This window comes from Hyla sarda, chromosome 2, assembly GCF_029499605.1.
Source record: "Hyla sarda isolate aHylSar1 chromosome 2, aHylSar1.hap1, whole genome shotgun sequence".
In the NCBI taxonomy this organism is placed as follows: Eukaryota; Metazoa; Chordata; class Amphibia; order Anura; family Hylidae; genus Hyla; species Hyla sarda.
The window spans coordinates 144,513,779-144,534,944 of NC_079190.1; positions in this window are offsets into that span (position 1 = coordinate 144,513,779).

Below are 21,166 nucleotides of genomic sequence, written 5' to 3' on the forward strand. Positions count from 1 at the left end.
CACGCCATCTTTACCATGAGAACTGTGAACTTATGGAACAGTCTACCTCAGGAACTGGTCACGGCAGGAAAAATTAACAGCTTTAAAACAGGATTAGATACATTCCTGGAACAAAATAACATTAATGCATATGAAGAAATATAAAATCCCATCCCTTCCCCAATATCGCGCCACACCTCTACCCTTCAATTCCCTGGTTGAACTTGATGGACGTATGTCTTTTTTCAACCTTACTAACTATGTAACTATGTAACACACTACATGCTCCTGCAGCATTTTTCTTTCTATACTCCTTTAATAAAATTGCATAGTTTCAAAACATATTACTCATTAGATAAGTCATCCTTCTGTGTCTGGTATAAGTTACAGTTTTTATTTAATTTTACAATATAAAATGTAATTTTCACATTGGCAAAATTGGTGCCTGCTCTTTTATCTTTGCCTTATGTAATTTAGTGCAATGTTGCAAAGTAGAAATGTTATTAATCACAAACTTCATTAATCTTCCATAATGTGTTATGTAAACAGTACCAGAACGTAGCTCCAATAGCCATAGTAACCAAAGTACAATATTCACAAACAATCAAACCCGCTTCAAATATGATTTTGAAGCAATAAAGTTGTTCCAACAGTAACATTATTTAATTATGTAATGAAAACAATATTGCTTTCAAGCCACTTAGCAGTAAATGTCTATGCAAATATTTACAAACATATAATCAGTGAAATATTAAACCACACAGTTCAAAAAATAATATATAGCTCTTTAATTTAAAGGGGTACTCTGGCCCTAAGATAAGATGTCTTAGGCCCGAAGTACCCCTTTAAGTATAAAATATTCTGTAGCTTTATGGCTTCAAAGCATAAGTAGACTATGTTGTTAGTGATCTCTCTAAGGAACATGGTATATTGTACAAAGAAGGATTCAGGCTTTCTTCTACAAAGAAAAAAATTACTACATATATATATATATATATATATATATATATATATATATATATCTGCATCAAACAATAATTGAATCTAGTAAAGTTGGGAAAACAGAACATCCATCGCCAGCATTTGCGAATGGCTTATTTACATTCATCCCCTCATGTAGCAACACTCTATAGGGGTAGTCTGGTTTAGAAAAAAAAATACATTTTCATATGTTCTATTAGATAATAAGACTTGTGTTGTTCTTTCCAGTACTCCCTCAGTACTCTCTGCATCTGGATACAAAGAGGTTTGCTATGGGGATTTTCTCCTACCCTGGACAGTCCCTGAAGAATAATGAAGAAAAAGAACCTTTTCTGTGGGCGCTGTTCCTGACTCCAGAAGCATCAAACAGGAAGCTGAAGTATGGTTGAAGTGCTATATAGCACTATGTTTATTAAAGTACATGAACCAATGACGCGTTTCGGAGGGACAGTCCTCCTTCCCCAGATTGGCTACCGGTATGCCACTCTGAGGAAGGAGGACTGTCCCTCCGAAACGCCTCATTGTTTCATGTACTTTAACCTGTTGGGGACAGAGGGCATATCGGAGGGCGTACCCACTCCCGTTCTATAATGCGGGGCCACAGCAACAGCCGGGACCACTGATGGCGGTGCTATTAACCCTTTAGTCGTGGCGTTCAAAGTTGAATACCGTGTCTAAAGTGAAAGTAAATGAATGCCAGTTTGATCAGGGGGCTGTTCGGGATCGCCGATGCGAAATCTTGCTCCTCGCTGTCCGATCACCAAATGACGGCTCTATGCCTGAAATCCAGGCATGAGCAGTCAAGCCGCAGAATCATTGATCAATGGTTTCCTATGAGAAACCATTGATCAATGTAAAAGATCAGTGTGTGCAGTGTTATAGTCCCCTATGGGAGCTATGACATTGCAAAAAAAAAAAGTACAAAAAAAGGGGATATAGATCATTTAATCCTTTCCCGAAATAATTATTTTAAACACCCCCCCCTTCCCATTAAAAAAAAAACAGTGTAAATAAAAATAAACATATGTGGTATCGCCGCATGCGGAAATGTACAAATTATAAAAAATATATAATTAATTAATCCGCACGGTCAAAGGCGTACGCGCAAAAAAATTCCAAAGTCCAAAATAGCGTATTTTTGGTCACTTTTTATATAATGAAAAAATGTATAAAAAGCGATCAAAAAGTCCAATCAATACAAATCGCTGCTAAAACCTTCAGATCATGGCGCAAAAAATGAGCCCTCATACCACCCCGTACGCGGAAAAATAAAAAAGTTATAGGGGTCAGAAGATGACAATTTTAAACGTATACATTTTCCTGCATGTAGTTATGATTTTTTCCAGAAGTGCCACAAAATCAAATCTATATAAGTAGGGTATTATTTTAATTGTATGGACCTACAGAATAAAGAGAAGGTAATATTTTTACTGAAATGGAAACGGAAGCCCCAAAAGTTACAAAATGGCATTTTTTCTTCAATTTTGTCGCACAATGATTTTTTTTTCCTTTTCCCCGTAGATTTTCGGGTAAAATGACTGATGTCATTAGAAAGTAGAATTGGTGGTGCAAAACATAAGCTATCATATGGATTTTTAGGTGTAAAATTGGAAGGGTTATGATTTTTAAAATGTAAGGAGGAGAAAACGAAAGTGCAAAAACTGAAAAATCCTCCATCCCAAGGTGTTAATAAACTAGGTGCTATATGCCACTTATGTGAAAAAACCCCGAAAGATTTTGCAAGAGTACTTGTGACTGCCGAGACTTAATTTCCACTAGCCTGCTTTAATTTCTGGTCTGCGGGCACCACCTGAGACAAGGATGCCGACTCCATTTGTTCCTATATAGCACTTCAACCATACTTCAGCTTCCTGTTTGATGCTTCTGGAGTCAGGAACAGCGCCCGCAGAAAAGGTTCTTTTTCTTCATTATTCTTCATGCTCTACATGGGAGAAGCTCACTTCTGTCCCATTTCCACCTTGGCCCTATCAGTTCATCTCCAGAGGATCACTGATACCCCATAGGGGTGATATGCAAATTTTCTCCCTAATCAGGTAAGCAACAATCCTGAAGAGCTGACCTTGTCCTGTCCCCTGTGGGACCTCGGTACCTTGGGTAATACATGAGACGCTGTCCTCCCTGTGTTTCTTTGTCTCTCTTACTAGGTCTGGACAGTCCCTGACATGGACAGAGGTGTCAGCAGCGAGCACTGTGGTCAGACTGGAAAGAACTAAACTTTCCCTGTAGTATAAAGCAGCTGATAAGTACTGGAAGGGTTAAGATTTTTGTACAGAAGTAATTTACAAATCTGTATAACTTTCAAGTACCCCTTTCAAGCTATACAGTGGCACCCTCATATAAAAAGAATGCTGATATATACTATAGCACGTAACTGCAAGTCCAGTTGACAACATTTGGGCCTCTTCCTTCCTGCTGTGTGCCACTGTATATGTCATATACCAATGAGGCTAGATACTGTAGAAAAGTGTAAAACTAAACATTTACTCAAAATTATTTTAGTTTGGCACCCCAGGTAAAAAATTGTATTAATGTGCATAAAGAAGCCAAGGAAAGATGGAAAAATCTCCAAAAGGCATCAAATTACAGATTAGACATTCTTATATGTCAACAAAAGTTAGATTATATTTCCATTATTTTCACTTTCAAAATAACAGAAAATAAAAAAATGGCATCTGCAAAAGTTTGCGCACCCTGCAGAGTTAATATCTTGTACTGCCCCCTTTGGCAAGTATCACAGCTTGTAAACACTTTTTGTAGCCAGCCAAGAGTCTTTCAATTCTTGTTTGAGGTATCTTTGCCCATTCTTTCTTACAAAAGTCTTCCAGTTCTTTGAAATGTCTGGGCTGTCTGTCACGCACTGCTCTTTTAAGGTCTATCCATAGATTTTCAATTATGTTGAGGTCAGGAGATTGTGAAGGCCAGGGCAAAACCTTCAGTTTACGCCTCTTGATGTAATCCCCCGTGGATTTAGAGGTGTGTTTAGGATCATTATCCATTTGTAGAAGCCATCCTCTCTTTAACTTCAGCTTTTTCACAGATGGCATCAAGTTAGCATCCAAAATTAGCTGAAATGTTATTGAATCCATTTTTCCTTCTACTCGTGAGATGTTCCCTGTGCCACTGGCTGCAATACAACCCCAAAGCATGATTGATCCACCCCCATGCTTAACAGTTGGACAGAGATTCTTTTCCTTAAATTCTGTTCCCCTTCTTCTCCAAACCTACCTTTGCTCATTCCTGCCAAAAAGTTCAATTTTAACCTCATTGGTCCACAGAACTTGTTTCCAAAATGCATCAGGCTTGTCTATATGTTCATTTGCAAAGTTCAAACACTGATTTTTGTGGTGAGGAAGTAGAAAAGGTTCTCTTCTGATGACTCTTCCATGAAGACCATATTTGTACAAGTATCTCTTTAGAGTGGAATAGTTTACCACAACTCCAGATTCTGCCAGATCTTTCTAGAGGGATTGTGCAGTCCAACGTGGGTTTTGAATAGTTTTTCTCACAATCCTGCAAGCTGTTCTGTCTGATATTTTTCTTGGTCTTCCAGATCATGCTTTAACTTCCACTGTTCCAACTTCCTGTTTCTTAATTACATTCCGAACAGAGGATATTGACATCTGAAAATGTTTTGCTATCTTCTTATAGCCTTCTCGAGCTTTGTGAGCGTCAACTATTTTCAGTTTCAGATTTCTAGACAACTGCTTAGAAGAACCCATGGTGCTGATTGTTGGGGCAAGGTCAGATGAGTCTGGGCATTTAAAACCTTTGAGATGGACATCGCCTGGTCTTCCTAGATGATTATTGAGAACAATCCATGACACTGGCAGGTTTCAGCTTTGCAAAGGGGGCAGTGCATGTTATAAATGCAGGGTGCCCTAACTTTTGCAGACACCATGTTTTTGTTTTCTATTATTTTGAAAGTGTAAATGATGGAAATAAAATCTATCTTTTGTTGACATATTATAAGGATGTCTAATCTGTAATTTGATGCCTTTTGGAGATTTTCCATCTTTCCTTGGCTTCTTTATGCACATTAAGACAAATTTTTACCTGGGGTGCCCAAACTTTTGATCCCCACTGTATACAGAGATCATCTAGATTATAAAATGGATACACTCCCTTATACCGTTTCTCCCGGTTAATACTAATAATCCTCAAGGTAATGCTCATGCCAGTTTCAAAAAGTGTTATCAGCCAAGTTCACACACTAGATGAACATCGTATGGCCACAATGAGGGATCAAGGCCCTGATAGTGTATAAAGGATATAAGTACAATATGTCCTGATTAAACCCTGAATGCCATAAAGGACAATAAGTCAGGCAAAGAGGCTTAACAAGACCAATAGATGAAGAGGACCGCGGGTACACAGTAAGACTGCCAGGACCACTGCTGATATCTATTTAAAGCCCCCACCAACCCCAGCTCATTTTAAATAGACAGAGAACACAGGGCCGGAATGAGCATAATCTTGCATTACTTCCGGCCCTGTAGAGTGCTGCGTGCTCCAGTCGCACAGTGCCAGGTGGCGCATCTGGCCGCACCAGGTAGTGGCGTGCTGTGAGAACCAACTGTGCCCTACAGCACTAGATGATGATACGCCGTGGGATGCCAGGTAGCCACACACTGTGAGATGCAATTGCGCCCCTCAGCACTTGATGATGACGCGCCGTGGAATGCTAATGCTTTCCACAGCAAATGGGATAGCAAATCGTACAGTGCAGCCGCGGTAGATACATAGAACATAGATAGTAATCGTATTGTGGAACGCTATACGGTCCACACACCGGATACAATGCCAATAGGGGAGACCCAGAGAAGTAAATAAAAATGACACAAAAAAATTATAATAATGGGCAAAACGTATATTGTTGCATACGTAAATATGGCAAAAGTGTAGATAACATATGAATGAACAAACTGGCAATTGCATTACGAACAATGTTATGCAGACCAATTAGTATATGTCCATTATAGCAGGTGACCAGGTGTTTCTAACTGATGGTAAAAAAGATACAGTGTCCAATATAATGGGCAGATAAAAGTATAAGTGACACAAAAGATGATCTAATGGACTGTTGGCATGTTGGTGCATGTGATTTGAAAGAGGTTTGTCCCTTTTGTTTTATGTCACTAAGTATATTCAAGGGACAGGTGGCCATATTAATGAGACATGTGGTTTTGCAATTAGCATAATGGTAATTCTTGTATTGACGGCCATCATTATATCCAATGAAAGATTTAGAGGGCTTAATGTATTTACATGCTTTGTCTCTTAGCACACTTTTTGATCAAAACGTGTCCCCAGACACCACGCTGAGGTGACCTCATTTCAGATGGGACCGACCCTAACATTCACTTCACTCACCTCTGCTGGGCATATGGCCTCTGACTGGGTGACATGCTGGATCCACTATCAATTTAAAAAAAAACTTCTGTGAAACAAGGAGAGGTGCACAGCTACAGAGGATGCCACTCCCCCTAAACTGCACAGCAAAAAGAAAAAGAAAAATAGCCAGCACAACTACCTAATACACGGGTGCACGCCACTGTGGCAAATACAGAGTATACAAAATAGAAGGCTGCAGCAGCACTCTTGGATCCACTATCAATTTAAAAAACCTCCTGTGAAACAGGGAGAGGTGCACGGCTACAGAGGGTGCCACACCAAATTGTCCCATTGATCCTCTGGTCCAGCCAGGTGCTGGGAGCTCTGGGAGGAACAAAATGGCTATGTACTAGGCTATCCCCAAGATTGGAACCTCTTCTGTAGGTAATAATCGCTCTATCCTCCACAAGATCACACACCGTAGGATCAGATTTCGTAATGTGCCAGTAACTGGTGATAATTCAGCGAATATCTTCTGCAGCCGCATCAAAAGAAGCTATGATGTGAGTTGGTAAATTGCTAGAAGGTGTTTGGTCTTTAGGTTAAAGCAATTGTGCACCATCCCCCTGACCTGATTTCAGGCATGCCTCCCGTAGAATCCAATCTGGGTAACCTCGTGACCTAACTCTTGTTCTCAAATCGACAGCCTCGATTTTTAAAAGCGCTTCACAATAGGATTACTCTCTTTTTTCTATGTATCTACTGTGGCTGCGCTGTACGATTTGCTATCCCATACACTTTGGAATGCATTACCGTTCCACAGCGCGTCACCAAGCGCTGCGGGGCACAACTGCATCTCACAGTGTGCTGCTACCTGGCTGTGGAACACATTAGCATTCCATGTCGCACCATCATCTAGCGCTGCAGGTCACAGTTGCGTCTCACAGCGCACCGCTACCTGGCAAGGTCATATGCACCACCTGGCACTGTGCAATTATAGTGCATAGCACTCCACAGGACCAGATAACAATAATCTTAGAACAAAAATTCAGACAACTCTATAGGTATAGTCAAGAAGGTGTAGTGGGTGGGAGGTGGAGTTGGCTTCATTTTCAGCTTAAAGGGGTACTCCCGTGGAAAACTTTTTTTTTTTTAAAAAACAACTTGTGCCATAAAGTTAAACAGATTTGTAAATTACTTCTATTAAAAAATCTAAATCCTTCCAATACATTTTATGGGCTGTATACTACAGAGGAAATGCTTTTGTTTTTGGATTTCTCTGATGTTATAACCACAGTGCTCTCTGCTGACCTCTGTTGTGCATATTAGGAACTGTCCAGAGCAGCATATGTTTGATATGGGGATTTTCTCCTGCTCTGGACAGTTCCAAAATTTGGCAGCAAAGGTCAGCCGAGAGCACTGTGGTCGTGACTTCAGAGAAATCCAAAAAGAAAAGCATTTCTTCTGTAGTATATAGCCCCTAAAAAGTACTGAAAGGATTAAGATTTTTTAACCTGTTGGGGACGAAGGGCATATGCATACGCCCTTGCGTCCTGGTACTTAAGGACGAAGGGCGTATCCATACGCCCGTCGGAATTTCGGTCCACGCCGCCGGGCGGGGACCAGACCGGGGTGACTGCTGATCTCTATCAGCAGGCACCCCATGCAAATGTCCAGGAGGGTCATTAGACCCCCCCCATGTCGGCGATCGGCGCAGATCGCAAGTGAATTCACACTTGCGATTTGCGCTGATTCCGGGTCATTACGGGTCTATGTTGACCCGGTGACCCGGAATAGAAGGGGGATCGCGGTTGTCTAAGACAACTACGATCCCCCTACAGCGATAGGAGTGAGGTGGCAGGGGTGCCACCACTCCTATCCCTACTATTTGTGGTCTAGACACGACCAACAATAGCAGATTGGGGGTGGAGGGGTTTACTTTCGTTTTCCCCATTCTGCCCACCCACAATAGGAGGGACAGAACGGGGAAACGAAGGAAACCGAAAGCCGGAGTCTGTGGGCGACGGTGATTGGCGGGCAGCGACGGAGATCGGCGGGCGGCAACGTCGTGCGGCAGAAGAGGGCGGCTCCCTGGATCCTACGGAAGCCGATAGGTTTCCTAGTAACATCTGGAGGGATACAGTCTGAGACTGTAGCCCTCCAGATGTTGCAAAACTACAACTCCCAGCATGTCCAGACAGCTGTTTGTGCATGCTGGAATATGTCGTTTTGCAACAGCTGGAGGGCTGCAGTTTGAGACCATTATACAGTGGTCTCTAAACTGTATCCCTCCAGATCTTGCAAAACTGCAAATCCCAGCATGCCCAAACAGCTGTCTCAGCATGCTGGGAGTTGTAGTTGCGTAACCTCCAGCTGCTGCATAACTACATCTCCCAGCATGCCCTTCGGTGATTAGTACATGCTGGGAGTTGTAGTTTTGCAACAGCTGGAGGCACACTGGTTGGAAAATTCTGAGTTATGTAACAGAACCTAACTGAAGGTTTTCCAACCAGTGTGCCTCCAGCTGTTGCAAAACTACAACTTCCAGCATGCACAGTATTTCAGTACATGCTGGGAGTTGTAGTTTTGCAACAGCTGGAGGCACACTGGTTGGAAAATTCTGAGTTAGGTAACAGAACCTAACTGAAGGTTTTCCAACCAGTGTGCCTCCAGCTGTTGCAAAAGTACAACTCCCAGCATGCACGGTCTGTCAGTGCATGCTGGGAGTTGTGGTTTTGAAACAGCTGGAGGTTTGCCCCCCCATGTGAACGTACAGGGTACATTCACACGGGCAGGTTTACAAGTTTGGTCTGCGGCAAATTTTTCACTGCAGCTCAAAATCCTAGCGGAAAACTCACCGTAACACGCCAGTGCGAATGTACCCTAAAAACACTACACTACAATAACACAAAATAAAGGGTATAACACTACATATACACCCCCTTACACTGTGCCCCCAATAAAAATGAAAAACATATCGTACGGCAGTGTTTCCAAAACGGAGCCTCCAGCTGTTGCAAAACAATAACTCCCAACATTTCTGGACAGCCACTGACTCTCCAGGCATGCTAAGAGTTAAGTAAGAGCTGGAGGCACCCTGTTTGGGAATCACTGGCGTAGAATACCCCTATGTCCACCCCTATGCAATTCCTAATTTAGACCTCAAATGCGCATGGCGCTCTCTCATTTTGGAGCCCTGTCGTATTTCAAGGAAACAGTTTAGGGCCACATATGGGGTATTTCCGTACTCAGGAGAAATTGCACTACATATTTTGGGGGGCTTTTTCTCCTTTTACCCCTTATGAAAAGGAAAAGTTGGGGGCTACACCAGCCTGTTAGTGTAAAAAAAATGTTTACACTAACATGCTGGTGTTGCCCCATACTTTTTATTTTCACAAGCAGTAAAAGGAAAAAAAAGCCCCCCAAAATTTGTAACGCAATTTCTCCTGAGTATGGAAATACCCAATATGTGGACGTAAAATGCTCTGCGGGCACACAACAAGGCTCAGGAGTGAGAGTGCACGATGTACATTTGAGGCCTAAATTGGTGATTTGCACAGGGGTGGCTGATTTTACAGTGGTTCTGACAAAAACGCAAAAAGATAAAAACCCACATGTGAACCGATTTTGGAAACTACACCCCTCATGGAACGTAACAAGGGGTATAGTGTGCCTGAACACCCCACAGGTGTTTGCCGAATTTTCATTACATTTGGATGGGAAAATGAAAAAAAAAAATTTTTTCAATAAAATGCTGGTGTTACCCTAAATTTTTCATCTTCACAAGGGAAAAATAAGAAAAAAGCCCCTCAAATTTGTAACCCCATTTCTTCTGAGTAAGAACATACCCCATATGTGGATGTAAAGTGCTCGGCGGGCGCACTACAATGCTCAGAAGAGAAGGAGTGCCATTGGGATTTTGAAAAGAAAATGTGTCCGAAATTGAAGGCCACATGAGTTTACAAAGCCCCCATAGCGCCAGAACAATGGACCCCCCCACATGTGACCCCATTTTGGAATCTACACCCCTCATGTAGTGTATTAAGGGGTACAGTGAGCATTTACGCCCCACATGTGTCTGACAGATTTTTGGAACAGTGGTCCGTGAAAATGAAAAATTTTATTTTTCATTTGCACAGTCCACTGTTCCAAAGATCTGTCAAACGCCAATGGGGTGTAAATACTCACTGCACCCCTTATTAAATTCTGTGAGGGGTGTAGTTTCCAAAATGTGGTCACATGTGGGGGGGTCCACTGTTCTGGCACCACAGGGGGCTTTGTAAACACACATGGCCCCTGACTACCTTTCCAAACGAATTCTCTTTCCAAAAGCTCAATGGCACTCCTTCTCTTCTGAGCATTGTAATTCGCCCACAGAGCATTTTACGTCCTAACATGGGGTATTTCCATTCTCAGAAGAGATGGGGTTACAAATTTTGGGGGGCGTTCTCTCCTATAACCATTTGTAAAAATTGTAAATTTGGGGAAAAAACTGCACTTTAGTGAAAACATTTTTTTTTTCATTTACACATCCAATTTTAACGAAAAGTCGTGAAACACCTGCGTGGTGTTAAGGCTCACTGCACCCCTTGTTACGTGCCTTGAGGGGTGTAGTTTCCAAAATGGTATGTCATGTGGGGTTTTCTGCTGTTCTGGCACCATAGGGGCTTCCTAATTGTGACATGCCCCCCAAAAACCATTTCAGCAAAATTCACTCTCCAAAATCCCATTGTTGCTCCTTCCCTTCTGAGCCCTCTACTGCGCCTGCCGAACACTTGACATACACATATGAGGTATTTCCTTACTTGAGAGAAATTGGGTTACAAATTTTGGGGGGCTTTTTCTCCTATTACCCCTTGTAAAAATTCAAAAACTGGGTCTACAAGAACATGCGGGTGTAAAAAATGAAGATTTTGAATTTTCTCCTTCACTTTGCTGCTATTCCTGTGAAACACTTAAAGGGTTAACAAACTTACTGAATGTCATTTTGGATACTTTGAGGGGTGAAGTTTTTATAATTGGGTCATTTGTGGGGTATTTCTCATTTGAAGGCCCTTCAAATCCACTTCAAAAATGAACTGGTCCCTGAAAAATTCAGATTTTGAAAATTTTGTGAAAAATTGGAAAATTGCTGCTGAACTTTGAAGCTCTCTGATGTATTCCAAAAGTAAAAAAAATTCAACTTTATGATGCAAATATAAAGTAGACATATTGTATATGTGAATCAATATATGGTCTATATGGTCTCCTCATGCTTCAGCCAACTCCAGGATGTGTCATTCTGCAACCATATGGTCTCCTCATGCTGCCAACACCTCCACAATGTGTCATTCAGCCATTATATGGTCTCCTCATGCTACTAACACCTCCACTCGGTGTCATTCAGCCACTATATGGTCTCCTCATGCTGCCAACACCTCCACGCTGTGTCATTCAGCCACTATATCTTCTCCTCCTGCTGCCAACACCTCCACGCTGTGTCATTCAGCCACTATATGGTCTCCTCATGCTGCCAACACCTTCACACTCTGTCATTCAGCCACTATGTGGTCTCCTCTCGCTTCAGCCACATCCAAGCTGTGTCATTCAGCCACTATATGGTCTCCTCATGGTGCCGCTACCTCCACGCCGTGTCATTCAGCCACAATATTGTCTCCTCATGCTTCAGCCACCTCCAGGCTGCATCATTCAGCAACTATATGGTCTCCTCATGCTGCCACCACCTCCACATTGTGTCATTCAGCCGCTATATCTTATCCTCATGCTGCCAACACCTCAACCCTGTGTCATTCAGCCACTATATGGTCTCCTCATGCTGCCAACACCTCCACGCTTTGTTATTCAGCCACTATATGGTCTCCTCATGCTGCCAACACCTCCACACTGTGTCATTCAGCCGCTATATCTTATCCTCATGCTGCCAACACCTCAACCCTGTGTCATTCAGCCACTATATGGTCTCCTCATGCTGCCAACACCTCCACATTGTGTCATTCAGCCACTACATGGTCTCCTCATGCTTCAGCCACATTCAAGCTGTGTCATTCAGCCACTATATGGTCTCTTCATGCTGCCAACACCTCCTCGCTGTGTCATTCAGCCACTATATGGTCTCTTCATGCTGCCAACACCTCCATGCTGTGTCATTAAGCCACTATATGATCTCCTCATGCTGCCAACACCTCCACGGTGTGTCATTCAACCACTATATAGTATCCTCATACTGATGCCACCTCCAGGCTCTGTCATTGTGCCGCTCTGTGGCAATGATTCTAATAGCAATGCCTGTAATCTGCATGTCATACTGAATAACAGTATTATTTCACTACTCCAGCACACTCCATATGCATGTTAGAACAAAGCAAAGTGTTCTACACCCCTATTGAGGCTCTCTGTAGGCCAGAAATAGCCACTTTTAATATAGATTTGCCGCAAATAAATTCCGATCTAACCAAATTTTTTCAAAAAATTCAGCGAATCCGAGTATGACTTTGCTGCTGTGTACTATGTGATTTCAGGCTAAGGATCAAAGAAAAACATAATTTCATTTGTTTCAAGTTCCCGGTGTGGTCCACATTGGTTTGGGTCACGGCAGGACACAGGGTGAGCTGATCATCACATTTCTGTGTATCTCACATAATATATTGTTACCAAATAATACAGTACCTTCACACAATGACCACATATTGCCACATATAATGAATGAATATTAATACACTGTTACTAAATGAAAACACTATGCAAATAAATATTAGCCTCATACAGTGACCATAAGTGGTATATATACATGTTGAATACAGACAGCACAGTCTTTTTAAGCAATATAAGTGACTACAGTACCGTTAAATTCAGTGATTTACAGGTGTTGTCTTCCCTGATCGGCAGTCATTTACTTTCCTTTTTCTTCTGAATCTGGCCCTAACTGCCATAACAACATTTTTTTTTCTACAGAATTTTTAAAAACAAATATTTTAAGCTCCTCTCTTTTCCAGTAATCTTCCCACCTCTTAACAAACTACCAATCCAAAGTGGCCAGGCAGTAATAATTCACAAAATTTCATAACTCCCCCCCCCCCCCCCTTCCTTTGTGCCACTGTAGGTAGTTGTCCGGATTCGGCAGCCTGAAGGTGGATCCTCTGTGTCAGAGAGGGATTGGCGTGGACCGTACCGGTGGACCGGTTCTAAGTTACTACTGGTATTCACCAGAGCCCGCCGCAAAGCGCTATGGTCTTGCAGCGGCGGTAGCAACCATGTCGTATCCACCGGTAATGGCTCAACCTCTCTGACTGCTGAGATAGGCGCGGTACAAGGGATTAGGCAAGAGCAAAGTCGGACGTAGCAGAAGGTCAGGGCAGGCAGCAAGGATCGTAGTCAGGGGCAACGGCAAGAGGTCTGGAACACTGGCTTGGGACATACAAAGAACGCTTTCACTGGCACAATGGCAACAAGATCCGGCAAGGAAGGGAAGGGGAAGTGAGGTATACATAGGGAAGTGCACAGGTGAATGCACTAATTAGAACCAGGCGCCAATCAGCGGCGCACTGGCCCTTTAAATCGCAGAGAGCCAGCGCGCGCGCCCTAGGGAGCGGGGCCGCGCCCGCCGGGACAGTACAGACGGGGAACGAGTCTGGTAAGCGAGCTGGGATACGAACCGCGAGTGGGTGCGTCCCGCATCGCGGATCGCATCCCGGCTAGGGACATAATCGCAGCGCTCCCGGTCAGCGGGTCTGACCAGGGCGCTGCGAACAGGAAAACACTGCGAGCGCTCCGGGGAGGAGCGGGGACCCGGAGCACTCGGCGTAACAGTACCCCCCCCCTTGGGTCTCCCCCTCTTTTTGGAACCTGAAAATTTGTGAATGAGGTCCTTGTCAAGAATGTTATCCTCGGGTTCCCACGGCCTCTCCTCAGGACCGCAATTCTCCCAATCTACGAGAATTTTTTTTTTAACCTCTGATCGTCTTGGACGCGAGAATTTCTTTAACCGAGAAGACATCTGAGGACAGGAGTAGGAGCGACAACCTTGGGAGAGAAGCGGTTAAGGATAAGCGGTTTAAGGAGAGAAGCATGAAAAGCGTTAGGAATACGGAGAGAAGGGGGAAGAAGGAGTTTGTAGGAGACAGGATTGATTTGGCACTTGATTTTAAAGGGTCCAAGATAACGTGGTCCCAGTTTATAACTGGGGACACGGAAGCGGATATACTTGGCGGAGAGCCACACTTTGTCTCCAGGAGCAAAGACAGGAGGAGTTCTTCTCTTTTTGTCGGCATGCTTCTTCATCCGGGATGAGGCCTGTAGGAGGGATTTTTGAGTCTCTTTCCAGATGGTGGAGAAGTCTCGGGTAACTTCGTCAACAGCGGGCAAACCAGAAGGCGTGGGAGTGGGGAGGGGGGGCAGAGGGTGACAGCCGTACACCACAAAGTACGGGGATTTAGCGGAGGATTCAGAGTCTTTGAAATTGTACGAGAATTCAGCCCAGGGTAGAAGATCGGCCCAATCATCCTGGCGGGAGGAAACAAAATGTCGCAAATAGTCACCAAGAACCTGGTTAACTCTCTCTACTTGCCCATTGGATTGGGGATGATAGGAAGACGAGAAATTTAATTTGATTTTTAGTTGATTACAGAGAGCTCTCCAGAATTTCGACACAAATTGAACGCTTCTATCCGAGACGATATGCGTGGGAAGCCCGTGAAGGTGAAAAATGTGCACAAAAAATTGTTTCGCCAACTGTGGCGCAGAAGGAAGGCCTGGAAGTGGAATAAAATGTACCATCTTGGAGAAACAATCAACGACCACCCAAATGACTGTGTTGCCATGGGATAAAGGCAGGTCCGTTATAAAGTCCATGGCAATCTGAGACCATGGTAGCTCAGGGACAGGCAGAGAATGAAGGAGGCCGGCAGGCTTCTGGCGAGGAGTCTTGTCCCGGGCACAGACTGTACAAGCCCGAAAAAAATCAGCAACATCTGCTTCCAGGGTAGGCCACCAATAAAATCGATAGATGAGTTGGATGGACTTCTTGACGCCAGCATGGCCGGCGAGGTGCGAGGAGTGTCCCCACCTGAGGATCTTGAGGCGCTGGCGTGGAGGGACGAACGTCTTTCCAGGAGGTGTTTGTCTGATGGAAGCTGGGGAAGAGGAGATCAGACACTCAGGAGGAACAATGTGTTCCAGGGGGGCTTCCATTTCGGAGGCATCAGAAGAACGAGAGAGGGCGTCAGCCCTGATGTTTTTGTCAGCAGGGCAAAAATGAATCTCAAAGTTAAAACGGGCAAAAAGCAATGACCACCTAGCCTGGCATGGGTTCAGCCGTTGGGCAGACTGAAGATAAGAGAGATTCTTGTGATCTGTGTATATGATAATTGGGTATTTGGAACCCTCCAGCAGGTGCCTCCATTTCTCGAGGGCTAGTTTTATGGCCAGCAGTTCTCAATCACCAATGGAGTAATTTTTCTCTGCCGGAGAGAAGGTCTTAGAAAAGAAACCACAAGTAATGTTATGTCCAGAAGAGTTTTTTTGTAGGAGTACAGCTCCGGCTCCCATTGAGGAGGCGTCTACCTCCAGTAAGAAGGGTTTAGATGGATCTGGTCTGGAGAGTACAGGAGCAGAAGAAAAGGCAGTTTTGAGACGGTTGAATGCCTCGTCCGCTTGGGGAGGCCAGGACTTAGGGTTGGCGTTTTTCTTGGTTAGGGCCACAATTGGAGCCACAATGGTGGAAAAATGTGGAATAAATTGTCGGTAGTAATTGGCAAACCCCAAGAAGCGTTGGATAGCTCGGAGTCCGGAGGGGCGTGGCCAATCTAACACGGCTGACAGTTTGTCTGGGTCCATTTGAAGTCCCTGGCCAGAGACTAAATATCCTAGGAAGGGAAGAGAATGGCATTCAAAGAGACATTTCTCCATCTTGGCATATAATTGATTGTCACGGAGTCTCTGGAGCACAAGACGGACATGACGGCGGTGTTCTTCGAGGTTAGAAGAGAAAATCAAAATGTCGTCCAAGCAAACCACAACACAGGTATATAACAGATCACGAAAAATTTCATTCACAAAGTCCTGGAAGACAGTAGGGGCGTTGCAGAGCCCAAAGGGCATAACCAGATATTCAAAGTGTCCGTCTCTGGTATTAAATGCGGTCTTCCACTCATCCCCTTCCCTGATGCGGATGAGATTATATGCACCTCTTAAATCCAATTTCGTGAAGATGTTAGCGCCACGTAGGCGGTCAAAGAGTTCCGAGATAAGAGGCAGGGGATAGCGGTTTTTTATAGTGATCTTATTAAGACCGCGGTAATCAATGCATGGCCGTAAGGAACCGTCTTTTTTGGAGACAAAGAAGAACCCCGCTCCGGCAGGGGAGGAAGACTTGCGGATGAATCCCCTTTTAAAATTTTCTTGGATGTACTCCGACATGGCTTGTGTCTCAGGAGCTGACAGAGGATAGATCCTGCCCCAGGGTGGAGTAGTACCAGGAAGGAGATCAATAGGGCAGTCATAAGGCCTGTGAGGAGGCAAAGTCTCTGCTTGTTTTTTGCAAAAAACATCGGCATAGTCCGAATAGGCCTTGCGGAGACCTGGTATATGAGGAGCCACAGGGGTTTGACTGGCGGGACTGGGAGCAGACGTGAGGCATTTTTTGTGGCAAGAAGCACCCCATTTCTTGATTTCCCCGGTGATCCAGTCAAGGGTAGGGGAATGGCGTTGGAGCCAAGGCAGTCCGAGAAGAATTTCAGAAGTGCAGTTAGAGAGGACCAGAAATTCAATTTTTTCGTGATGAGGTCCAATGCACATTAACAGGGGTTCTGTGAGGTAACACACAGTACAGTCCAATCTTTCTCCATTAACTGAAGCGATGTAGAGAGGTCTGGCGAGACTGGTCACTGGGATGTTGAACCTGTTAACGTAAGAGGCCAAAATAAAATTTCCTGCAGATCCAGAATCCAAGAAGGCCACAGCTGAGAAGGAGGAGATAGAAGAGGAAATGACGTGGAGGACGGATAGGGCAATCCTTCAGGAAGTGTTCGGTACTGGCACAGTACAGGCATAGGTTCTCATTGCGGCGGCGTGTCCTCTCTTGTGGTGTCAGGCGAGACCGGTCTACTTGCATAGCCTCCACGGCAGAAGGCACAGGAACAGATTGCAGTGGACCAGAGAAGAGAGGAGCCAGGGAGAGAAACCGCCTAGTGCGAACAAAGTCCATATCCTGACGGAGCTCCTGGCGTCTTTCGGAAAAGCGCATGTCAATGCGGGTGGCCAAATGAATAAGTTCATGCAGGTTGGCAGGGATTTCTCGTGCGGCCAGCACATCTTTGATGTTACTGGATAGGCCTTTTTTGAAGGTTGCGCAGAGGGCCTCGTTATTCCAAGATAATTCAGAGGCGAGGGTACGAAATTGCATGGCGTACTCGCCTACAGAAGAATTACCCTGGACCAGGTTCAGCAAAGCAGTCTTGGCAGAAGAAGCTCGGGCTGGTTCCTCGAAGACACTACGAACCTCAGCGAAGAAGGACAGTGACAGGATCATTGCGGTCCCAGAGCGGTGTGACCCATGACAGGGCCTTCCCAGACAGGAGACTAACCACGAAAGCCACCTTTGACCGTTCAGTTGGAAATTGGTCCGACATCATCTCCAAATGCAGGGAACATTGCGAGAGAAAACCATGGCAAAGTTTAGAGTCCCCATCGAATTTGTCCGGCAAAGATAAGCGGAGGCTGGAAGCGGCCACTCGCTGCGGAGGAGGTGAAGGAGCTGGCGGAGAAGATGGTTGCTGTAGCTGTGGTAGAAGCTGTTGTAGCATAACAGTCAGTTGAGACAGCTGATGACCTTGTTGCGCTATCTGTTGCGATTGCTGGGCGACCACCGTGGTAAGGTCAGCAACAACTGGCAGCGGGACCTCAGCGGGATCCATGGCTGGATCTACTGTCAGGATTCGGCAGGCTGGAGGTGGATCCTCTGTGTCAGAGAGGGATTGGCGTGGACCGTACCTCACGCTCTTGAAAAAGCCAGTTCCTACTGGTGAAACGTTGAGTCAGAGGATAATAGATTTTAGCTCAATCCCGGTCTTTGAAATTGGTTGGACCACGGAGATGCGTGATGCCAAGTCTGTAGACAGCATCAGAGCAGAATACTGCAAACACATCTCTGCGGTCATTACATCCAAACATAGCATGCTACAGAATTGAAATATAACAAATAAGGGATTGTAATTTTAATCACACACTACCACCTGATGGCAAATGAGCACCTTTAATTATTAATTGAAAAAGATTAAAAGATAAGTTTTAGACCGGAGGGTCTTTATTCAGGGTTTCCCTGAGGGGACCTACATCCCCAAGGTTGTTTATATAGCTCTAGTAGCCCATAGATCCTCCAGGGGGTATTTTTGTTAGTGACCGTACCGGTGGACCGGTTCTAAGTTGCTACTGGTATTCACCAGAGCCCGCCGCAAAGCGGGATGGTCTTGCAGCGGCAGTAGCAACCAGGTCGTATCCACCGGTAACGGCTCAACTTCTCTGACTGCTTAGATAGGCGCGGTACAAGGGATTAGGCAAGAGCAAGGTCGGACATAGCAGAAGGTCAGGGCAAGCAGCAAGGATCGTAGTCAGGGGCAACGGCAAGAGGTCTGGAACACTGGCTTGGGACATACAAAGAACGCTTTCACTGGCACAATGGCAACAAGATCCAGCATGGAAGGGAAGGGGAAGTGAGGTATACATAGGGAAGTGCACAGGTGAATACACTAATTAGAACCAGGCGCCAATCAGCGGCGCACTGACCCTTTAAATCGCAGAGAGCCAGCGCGCGCACACCCTAGGGAGCGGGGCCGCACGCGCCGGGACAGTACAGACGGGGAACGAGTCTGGTAAGCGGGCTGGGATGCGAACCGTGAGCGGGCGCGTCCCGCATCGCGGATCGCATCCCGGCTAGGGACATAATCGCAGCGCTCCCAGTCAGCGGGTCTGATCGGGGGACCCGGAGCGCTCGGCGTAACAGTAGTCCTTATTTTTCCTTCACACTATAGAGAGTTAATTGGCATCCTCCTATTGTAAGTATCTACTCTTTTGTCACCACATTGTATTGTAGACCCCCCCCCAACATTAAAATTACCTTATTAAGGTATGTTTTGTGTCCTAGACTTTATTTAGGTCCCTTCTGTTTCCCCTCATTTTAATTAGTTCTCATGCTGTTCCCCTACACTTTAGGTCAATTCTCTGGCCCCACACTTTATTTTGGTCCCTCTGTACCTAACAACATTGGTTATGTCCCCGTCTTTGCCCCCATTCTTTATTTAGGTCCCCTTTTGAGCCCATACACGTCATACAGCCATCTTCGGTGATACCACATTCTATGGCCTTCTGTACCCTCATACATTGTTTATGTCCCCTTCTGTGTCCCCACATTAATGAGAGCCTCCCTTCCCACATTTATAACCCCCTCCCTTCTGAACCAACAGAAATAAAAATAAAAAAATTAAAACCCACCTCTTGCTGTTTTTTTTCATGGCAAGTGTGTCCTCTTTCTGTCAGATGTGGCCCAATCCAGTGCAGTGATGTCTAAAGCTTTTTATGGCACACAAGTAAAATTATGGTAATGATAATAGTGTAATGGCGATGGGTATCTTCTCTGGAACAACTTACAACTGGATTTGCATCCTGGGGACCCAGATAAAACTGAAAGCTGTGTTCACGGGGGATTCAGGGCATATGACCTGATATCCAGACCAGGCAACCTCCTATGCTGGGCTCTCCTGTGATCGTAATTGTTACACCCATAGCCCTTAGCTGCTTTGACAAATAAATCGGGTAGGTGTATGGAGATGAAAAGTTTCCAGTATGCTACATTCACCCTTCCTGATACTGCATTACTATTGGCTACAGCATCTAGGTGATTAAATGGACAGGACAGCTGCTGTTAGCAACCAGCGCCTGCCATATAAGAAAAAGGTTAATCTTCTGAGCTCGTTCTATACATCCTCAATGCACTTTAATCATACATGTAGAGTAGTGCAGAATGTATTAAGATGATATGAATTTTACAGAAACCTTTAAATACACATGAAAGTTACTGCTGATAAACAAAATGTAAAATGAACAATCCAGGGCTGCACAGTGCTGTCCCCATGGGAATCTGCTGGGAAAAAAACTGTTACAATAAGACATGACAGATATGAGCTAAAATGCAGTAAAAACTGTACAAGAATAATATATCAACTACAAATAAGGAAAACCTTAATTATAACCAGAACATTCATTATCACCACAAATTAGAAGCCTGAAAAAAGGCATAAAAGTAATAAAGCAGTAAACACATTATGTCGCAAGCCCAGAATGTTAATTATTACTGAATGTGTTTATTATTTATTGGAAGGCCTCATGGAAAATGTCACACTGTAAAATAGAAGATGCAAAACCATTATAATCCGGCTTTCACCATTGGCAGCCAGTATGACTCCCAGAGCTCAGTAACAATACAGCTCTTTTGAGCTTTGTTTGTTGATTTTTGTTTAATCTTATGTATTATTTACTTAGCTATAGAGGAAAGGTTATATATCTTTTGCTTTTTCTTTTCTTTTTTTTCTGTGCAATGGTGGGATACAGAGCTGTAACGCAAAGATACTAAAAGACAACTGTGAATTGGTATTCAGCATTGCGTAGGTCACAAATAAATAGAAGTGATCACAAGCAGTGACAATAAGCAATTATGATACCTGCCTCAGATTATTATTATATATTTTTTTAAAGCACTGGAATATATGTTGAAAAATATATTTTTTATAACACTTGGATACATAGTTACAGTAGTTGGGTAAGGTGTGAAATTAAATACATAGGCCCAAGTCCATGTTACCAGTTT